Below are 9,587 nucleotides of genomic sequence, written 5' to 3' on the forward strand. Positions count from 1 at the left end.
GGCTCACTCATTCCTCATCACCTTTCCCCCTTCCACACTGATGCAAAAGTTTTTCCTTGATTCCTTTATATGAAATATCTCAGTCCATTCTACCTCTCCTTTCCCTTTCTCCCAGTACATTCTTTTTTCACCCATTGACTCTATCTTTATAATATATTTATAATATATTATACCTTCATATTCAACTCTCTTCTATTCCTTGTCTTTATTTGCTCCTTTTAACCACTCTGTTAATTGAGATTGTTCATTTGATTTATGAGTATCATGTTCCCATGAAGGAATACAAGCATTTCAGCATCATTAAATCCCTCATAGTTTGCACTTCCCATCCATCCTTTCTATATTTCACCTGAGTTATGGACTTGGAGATCAAACTTTCTGTTCAGTTCTGGTCACTTCAACAAGAAAGTTTGAAAGTCCCCTATTTCATTGAATATTCATCATTTCCCCTGAAAGAGTATGTGCAGTTTTGCTGGGTGGTTGATTCTTGGTTGTAATCCAAGCTCTTTTGCCTTCTGGAATATCATATTCCAAGTCTTAAGAGCCCTAAATGTAGTCAAAGCTAAGTCCTGTGTAATCATGACTGCAGTGCCATAAATATTTGAATTATTTCTTTCTGATTGGTTGTAATATTTTTCTTTGACTTGGGAGTTTTGGAATTTGGCTAGAATATTCCTCAGAGTTATTTTTTGGGATCTCTTTCTATTTTTATCCTCTGCTTCTAGGATATCATGGCAATTTTCCTATAGTATTTCTTGAAAAATGAAGTCTAGGCTCTTTTCCTGGTTGTTTTCAGGTAGCTCAATAATTTTTTTATAGGCTTTTGCAAGGCATTGGGGTTAAGTGACTTGCCCAGGGCCACATAGCTAGGTAATTATTAATTGTCTTAGGCTGGATTAGAACTCAGGTCCTCATGACTCCAAGGCCAGTGCTTTATCTACTGAGCCATCTAGCCATCCCATTAATAATTTTTAAATCATCTTCCTGCATCTGTTTTCCAGGTTAGTTGTTTTCCAATGAGTTGGTCATGTTTTCTTCAAGTTTTTCATTCTTTTGTTTTATTTTTTCTTGATTCCTCACAAAATCATCAGCTTCTGTTGGCTTCATTCTAGATTTAAATGAGTTATTTTCTTCAGAGATCTTTCTTATCTCCTTTTCCATCTGGCCAATTCTGCTTTTTAAGGCATTCATCTCCTCATTAATTTTTAGACTGCTTTTTCCATTTGACTTAAATTGATTTTTAAAATATTATTTTTTTCAGTATTTTTGTAATCCTTCTGCAAGCTGCTGACTTTGTTATCATGATTTTCCTACATTATTCTCATTTCTCTTCCCATTTTTCCCTCAACCTCCCTTGCTTGATTTTCAGAATCTGTTTTTGAACTCTTCCATAACTTGAACCCAATTCCTCTTTTTCTTGGAGACTTTGGATACAGAAGCTTGGACTTTGTCATCTTCTGAGTGTATGTTTTGATCCTCCATGGGACCAAAGTAATTATCTATGGTCAGGTTCTTTTTTTTCTGTTTACTAATTTCCTCAGTCTGTGCCCTGGTTTTGAGGTGCTCCCCAAGATTTTGAGTTTTATTAGGACACCCTGCAAGGACTTCAGTTCTTTCAGTGTCTTATGAGAGGCTCTAACTTCATTCCTGTGAATGACCACAAGCACTGGTCTGTGAACGACCACAAGCACTCCCCTTTGCCTGGAGCTGTAAGGATTGTCTGTGCTCTGCTATGACAATAGGGGGCCCCAGTCTTTGACCAGGTCAGAATGTGGATAAAGCACAAGAGTCCTGTCCTAGGGATAATGGAGAGACCTTGAAAGTCTCCCACTGTGGGCTGAGCACTCTGGAACTAGCTTCTATGTGACTTGCTGTTGGTTGACTCCACAGGCCTGCTTCTGTTTCCCAGGATGGGGCTGTGCTGAGGGCTACAATTGCACTGAGAGCCACACTAGCTTGGGCTCCTCACTCACTCTGGCAGAAGTTTCCCATCTATCTTCCAAGTTGTGTGATCCCTGAGTTGGGGACGTCTGGATACAGTTTCTGTTGCCACAAGCTCAGGTGCTCCTAGGAACCCAAGCACCTAGTGGTACCTCAGTGTGGAAGGCTGGAGCTCATTCATTTGAGTGCTGTGTGATGCTGCTTATAATGCTGCCCCTTCCAACCCTGGTGGAACAGAGCCTTCCCTTGGATTTTCCAAGTTACCTTAAGGTGGAGAATTGCCTCACTTGGTCTTTCTGTGGGTTCTGTCTCTCTAAAATTTTGTTCGAGTCATAATTTTAAGGCCTTTGGAGTTTCTTGGAAGCAAGCCTCTGGGAAATCCTGCCTTCATGCTTCCATCTTGTCTCAGTCTACCAAAGTATTTTTGACACTTCAGTATTTTTGATGCTTTCTTTACCAAGCTGCTGACTTTTTAAAGATTTTCATAAATCACTATCATTTGTTTTCTTAATTTTTCTTCTACCTCTCTTATTTGATTTTTTTAAAAATACTTTTTGAGCTCTTTCAGAAATTACTTTTAGATCTGAGACCACATATTTTTCTTTGAGGCTTGGATAAAGCAATTTTGACTTTGTTGTATTCTTTTGAATTTTTATTTTGATCTTCCCTGTCACCACAGTAACTTTCTTTGGTAAAAGTGCTCCAGATTTTCCATTCTATTTCTTGACTTTATTTTTTTTCTCCACTTATATTATAAAAGCAATTTTTAACACAAGCATTTAAAAAATTTTAATTCATAATTCTTTCTCTCTGAGATTGCAAGAATGTGATATAGGCAAGTGCAATCATTTAAAACATATTTCTATATTAGTCTTTTTTCAGGAAGAAAAAAGAAAGGAAGGAAGAAAGGAACAAATGAATAAATGGAGGAAGGAGGGAGGGAAGGAGGGAATTGTATCTGAAATTTTCAAGCTGGCTTGAAGATCACACCAGTTCAGCCCTCAAGTAGCTAAAAGATGTTGCTTGATGTCTGGCAGATATATTTTTTTCCTCCTCTGCTTGCTGCAATTTGCATGTTAACACTGAGTGAAGCATTTGATTAGATTTCACATTTTGACTGATGGTGCCTAGATTTCTCTATCATTCCAGTCTAATATTGATCGATCTGAGTTCTTACTGATGCATAAAGCATTTGGATGCAGCCAAATTCACTTTAGTTAAAAGCTAACAAAACTAGAACATCACTGTAGTGTTAATTTCCTAAATCTGCCTCCTGTCAAATAACATCTTTTTGTACTATTAAATTAATGCAGAAGTAGAAATATGTACATGTTTTCTGATCAAAATATGCAAAATATTAGTTTCTTTTTGTATTTAATGTTTTTTGTCTTTTTTTTTTTCCTTTTCATGTTTCATTAGAGAGGATAGCTTCTAGTAGAAGTTCCCATAGTCAGGACATGGAAAGGTTTAATTCATGGCTTCATCAACATGAATTGTAGCTTCTGTAATGTTCTCTTTGCCTGGTTGCCTGAATTTTGGCTCAGTTTAATTCTGTTCAGAACACAGTTGTTCATCTATTGACCAAAAAGTAAACTAACAAACAAAAACCTCAAATACTAACATTCTTTTTTTTTTTTTTTTAGGCTTTGCACATTTTTATTTTTAAACAAACCAACCAACCAGAACTGAAGTTTACATGCAAAATGGTATATTTGCCCTCCCCTCCCTAACTGGATTGGCTCTCTAGAGTTAAGAGTGAAAGCTGAGGGGTGGTTAGGTGGCGTAGTGGATAAAGCACCAGCTTTGGAGTCAGGAGTACCTGGGTTCAAATCCGGTCTCACACACTTAATAATTACCTAGCTGTGTGGCCTTGGGCAAGCCACTTAACCCCATTTGCCTTGCAAAAACCTAAAAAAGAAAAAGAGAGAGAGTGAAAACTGAAAGGCTCACATAGACTAATGAAATAAAAGCGGGCTCCCAGGAAACTGTATGTGAGCAAAAAATGTGGAGAGCAAGATGAACAAGCGAGGAATTCTACTAAACTTTTGAAATATACCAAATAATGAACGGCTTAGCACAGAAAAGCCTCCAAAGTGAAGAGCAGCAATGATTATAAAGGAACGTGACTGAACAGGTAGGAAACCGACTTGCCATTGTGAGTCCTCTGGATGGCCTCAGCCAGGATCATAGAGATGTCAATCACCTGTATTTTGGGACAATGCTTCATCTTGTCTTCCTGAGGTATTGTGTTTGTGACAACCACTGCTTCAAAGCTGGCATGGTTAATTCGAGAAATAGCTGGACCAGAAAAAATTCCATGAGTAAGGATGGCATAAACTTTGGTGGCTCCAGCTGAGAGGAGTTTATCTGCTGCATGACAGATAGTACCACAAGTATCAGCCATATAATCCACCAGAATGGCTACTCGGTCCTTGACATCTCCAACTAATACCATTCGGTTGGTTGACTTCATTGGCTTTCTTTCGTTCTTTGTGAATCAGAGCAAAGTCAATATTCAGCAGATCTGCAATCGAAGTTACCCTTTTAGCTCCACCGGCATCAGGAGATACAATACAACAAGTCTTCCAGTCAGCAATGTTCTCCCTTATCCATTTCAGGACAGCTGGCTCAGCATATAAGTTATCCACTGGGATATCAAAAAACCCCTGAATCTGAGAGGCATGAAGGTCCATGGTGATTATATGATCTGCTCCTGCAACAGACAGCATATTTGCCACAAGCTTGGCTGAGATTGGGGCTCGGCTTTTGTCCTTTTTATCCTGTCAGGCATAAGGGAAGCAAGGGATAACAGCAGTGACTCGGCTTGCTGAGGCGATCTTGCAGGCATTGATCATGATGAGAAGTTCCATCAGATTGTCATTGATTTCACCACAACTACTCTGCACAATGTAGACATCCTCCCCTTGGATGCTTTCACCAATTTCCACACATGTCTCCTGGTTACTGAAATTCTTTGTCACCACCTTGCCCAGTTCCAGGCCCAAGCGGTCGGTGATCTTCTGGGACAAGTCCTGGTGCGAGCTGCTGCTGAAAATCTTGATGTTCGGCATGTTCAGCCCACGGGCCTGGCTGGGCTGACCTCTGCGGCCGCCGCTCGTGGGAGAGTGGTCCGGGCCCAGAGGCCTGAGGCCAGCCGGGGAGGCTGGGGAGGAGTGACTTGGCAGCGAGGCGCACTTAGCATGACGCCTTGGCCATCTTCTAACATTCTTTAATATCTCTATTCTGTCCATCAGATCACTCCAGGATTGATTATATCCAACAGCCACTCTACTCTCTAGGGTTCAACAGAGGTATACTTGTAGGATGCCAGAAATTATATCATTTAACTATGTTATCTATTCTGACCTCCAGAGTTTTATCAACAGTTTTACTAAGTCAGCATGAGATATTAAAAATATTATAAAGTGATGATATTTTTAAAACTGACATTCAATGTTTTCTTGTTAACTATACTTCACTTCAAGATGTGCTAGTATAGACTTCAATTCAATTCAACTCAAGAAATATTTATTGAATACACCTTCAGTGCCAGACACTGCATTAACTTTGAGAATTCAAATACAAGCAGAAAGATAAATAGATGCTGCCCTCAATTAGCTTGAATTTTAACAGAGATAAATAACATATAAAAGAATGCTGATAAAGGCATAGGGGAGGAGATGGTATAGAGGAATATGGGTAAGAAAGTGCAGGCATTAAGTGTCCTTCAAATGAATCTTCTGATGGGAGGAACCAGTGAGGGTTGCAGTCTAGACCCTCATACTGCCATAGATCAGGTTCAGGAGAGCAATCAGAGCCTCTCATCAGGCCTTGAAGAAATTAAGGTACCTGGAGTGTCGCAGAAACATTCAAAAACTTGAAAAGTACATTAAAATCAGATCATAGGTTGGGGAAATGAGTAAACAACAGAAGAAAAGGAATCTGACCATAGATATTTACTTTGGTCCCATGGAGTATCAAAACAAATATTTAGAAGATGACAAAACCAAAACTTCTACATCCAAAGCCTCCAAGAAAAATAGGAATTGATTTCAGGCTATGGAAGAGTTCAACAAAGATTTGAAAAGCATGTAAGGGAGGTAGAGGAAAAATTATAAAGAGAAATGATAGTGATGCTGGAAAATCATGAAAACTAAGGCTGCATCTTGGAGAAGGAGATAGTAAAAATACTGAAGAAAATAGCATGTTAAAAACCAGTTTAGGTCGAATGGAAAAAGCTGCTATAAGTATTTTGAATATTTTGGAACATGGGGAGTTTTCAAAGGGAAAAAGGAGTCCAAAAGGTCAATGAGGAGGAGTGACTTAAAAAGTAGAACTGGCCAGATGGAAAAGGAGATAAGAAAGTTCTCTGAAGAAAATAACTCCTTCAAATGTAGAATGAAAGTAAGGGAAGCTGATGACTTTGTGAGAAATCAAGAAACAATAAACCAAAACCAGAAGAATGAAAAACTAGAAGAAAAGGTAAATTATTTCATTGGAAAAACAACTGACCTGGAAAACAGATCCTGAAGAGATAATTTAAAGATTACTAGACAACCTGAAAGTCATGATCAGGAAAAGGGCCTAAGTCTTCATTTTTCAAGAAATAAACCAGCAAAATTACCCCAAGATCCTAGAAGCAGAGGGCAAAATAGAAATTGAGAGAATCTACTAATCACCTTCTAAAAGAAATTCTCTCCAGCATACTCCCAGAAATATTATAGTCAAATTCCCAAGTTCCCACGGCAAAGAGAAAATATTACAAGCAACCAGAAAGAAAGAATTCAAATATCATGGCACAACAGTCAGGATCATACAGAATTTAGCAGCATCTACATTAAGGACTCATAAGTTTTGGAACATGATATTCTGGAAAGCAAAAGAACTTGGGTTACAACAAAAAATCAACCTCCCACCAAACCTGAACATCCTCTTTCAGTGGAAAAGGTGGACATTTAATGAAATAGGAAACTCTCAAACTTTCCTGTTGAAACACCGGAGCTGAACAGAAAGTGTGATCTTCAAGTTCTAAGGTGAAAGATAGCGAAGGTGAATGGGAGGGGCAAATTATGAGGGATTTAATGATGTTGAAAAGCATGTATTCCTGCATGGAAAGATGACACTGATAACTCATATAAACCTTCTCATTTATTAGAGCAGGAAGGAGCCTATCTAGACCAGAGGAGAAAGCTGAATATGAAGGTATAATATATTCTAAAGCTGGAGTTAATTGGTGATAAAGGAATGTCCTGGGAGAAAGAGAAAGGAGAGATAAAATGGGCTAAGATATTTCACATAAGAGTCAAGAAAAAGCTTTTACAATGGAGCAGAAGAGGGGAAGATGAGTGGGGAATGAGTAAGCTTTTATTCTCATCTAAAAATAACACAGAGAGGAAGTAACATACACACTCAATAGGATATAGAAATCTATTTTACCCTCGAAGAAAAAGGAGAGGAAAGGGATGGGAGAAAGGGGACAGTGGGAAGGGAGAGGGTCGTACATGATGAAAGAGAGGGAAGATCATGGGTATGGGTAGTCAGATACAACACACTTTTGAGGAGAGACCCCATGAAAGGCAAAAGATAATAGAATAAATGGGATTGGGGAGGAGTAGGAGGAGGGAAATACAGTTAGCAAAAGCAACCATAATGAAAAAATATTGAAGCAACTTCAATGATAGGCTTATTGTTTTTCTTTTTTTCCCCCCATTTTTTTCTTTCTTTTTGCAGGACATTAGCATTTGGTGGCTTGCCCAGGGTCACACAGCTGGATAGTTGTTGAGTGTCTGAGGCCGGATTTGAGCTCAGGTTCTCCAGGCTCCAGACCTGGTGTTCTGTCCACTGTGCCAACTAGCTGACCCCCGATGGACTTATGATAAAGTATGCTATCCATTCCAGAGACAGAGCTAATGATATCTGAACAGACTGAATTTTTTTTCTTTTTCTCTCTAACTTTATTTTTCTTGAGGTTTCTTTTTCTTTGTGGGGGGGAATTGTTTACTTTTACAACAAAGATACTGAAGTGGTTTGCCATGTGTGTCTAGATAAAAACATTAAAAATGAAAGCATCCCTGCCCTTAAGCAACTTAAATATTATGCTTCTGTGTATGTGCAAGTGTGTATGTGGTGTGTCGGTGTATGGTGGCAGCATGTACAAAGAGAATCAGATAATAAATGCACTCATATTTAATTAAAATAATTTGAGGAGCATTAATAACTGGAGAGACTAGTTCCTATAGGATTTGGCCCCTCATCATGCTTTGAAAGAAACTAGGGGATTCTAGAAGACAAGGGATGATGAGGAAAAGTATTCAAGACATGAGGGCAAAGTCATGGAGGTAGGAGTTTTGTGCAATAGAAACAGTGAATTAGTCAATCGAAATGAAACAAAAGAGAATGTGATAGAAAGTTAAATGATATGAAATCATACTTAATTTAGAGGTTTTTTTTTAATTTTTGTTTTTTGCAGGGCAATGGGGTTAAGTGACTTGCCCAAGGTCACACAGCTAGGTAATTATTAAGTGTCTGAGGCAGTATTTGTACTCAGGTCCTCCTGACTCCAGGAGAGAGAGAGAGAGAGAGAGAGAGAGAGAGAGAGAGCGAGAGAGAGAGAGAGAGAGAGAGAGAGAGAGAGAGAGAGAGAGAGTATTTTGGTTTAGATACATTACTTTACTCAATCCCTGTGAGCATGTTGTTGCAAGAGAAATTCAGAGACAATATTTCAAAAACAATCCATTTATTGGCAAAGCTAGTAATTGCCAATAAATGGGGTCAGAGTTCTATGACCAAAGACAACTAATGAAAGCTACCAAGATCTTTTATAGTGAAAAAGATAAATATCAAAAAGGAAAGAAAAGCACAAGATTTTAAGTAACATAGGTGTGTCTTTTTCTATATGGCTAAATAAATATATATGAATATACATTTATATTTGTGTGTATGTTTATGTATATGTATATTTATATGTTTTATATAATATATATATATATATATATATGTATCCCCTAACTTCAGTTTGATACCAAAGCATTCAGACCTCTCCTTCTAAAACTTCCTTAATAATAAATAAAATGTGATTCAGAAAATTTGGAAGTTGCTACAACATAGGCTGAATAAGGTTGACTTTAGGTTAAACAAGTTCCTAGAGAATGTGGATTGTGTGCTAAGTTACAAGAGTAGAGGTACAAGTCACAAGAATAGAATTGTGACCTCAGTAACCTCAGGTTATCTGAGTAAATTTGCAATTTTAAGGAATTTAAACTTACTTAGCAAAGGAAAATTAAAAAAGTAAATATTCAATTTCACATTGTGAAATTTATATCCAGGATCTAGTAATTTCCAAATGGATCAGCAAATTAATCTATCAATAAAAAAGTATTTGATAAGTTTCACTAGACACAAAGCACTTTGATAGACACAATAGACATACATTCTCACACACACACACACATATGCACATATGCATGCATGCAGGAATTCAAATATACACACACACATATATAAACCAAACAAAATAAATTTTGGTAAAAATAAATGTTTTTATTGATATTTTATTTTTCCAAATACATGTTATGAATGTTTTTCAGCATTCATTGATATGCATATGTATATTTTTAAGTTACAAAATTTCCTTCCACCCTCCCCTC

At 37.7% G+C, this 9,587-nt stretch overlaps 1 pseudogene; it reads right to left on the reverse strand.

Annotated features, from left to right (window-relative positions):
• Positions 1-4,051: 4,051 nt before the first annotated feature.
• Positions 4,052-5,012, reverse strand: LOC141500692 (ribose-phosphate pyrophosphokinase 1-like; annotated as a pseudogene).
• Between the last annotated feature and the right edge of the window lie 4,575 nt (positions 5,013-9,587).

This window comes from Macrotis lagotis, chromosome X (assembly GCF_037893015.1).
Source record: "Macrotis lagotis isolate mMagLag1 chromosome X, bilby.v1.9.chrom.fasta, whole genome shotgun sequence".
Lineage (NCBI taxonomy): Eukaryota > Metazoa > Chordata > Mammalia > Peramelemorphia > Peramelidae > Macrotis > Macrotis lagotis.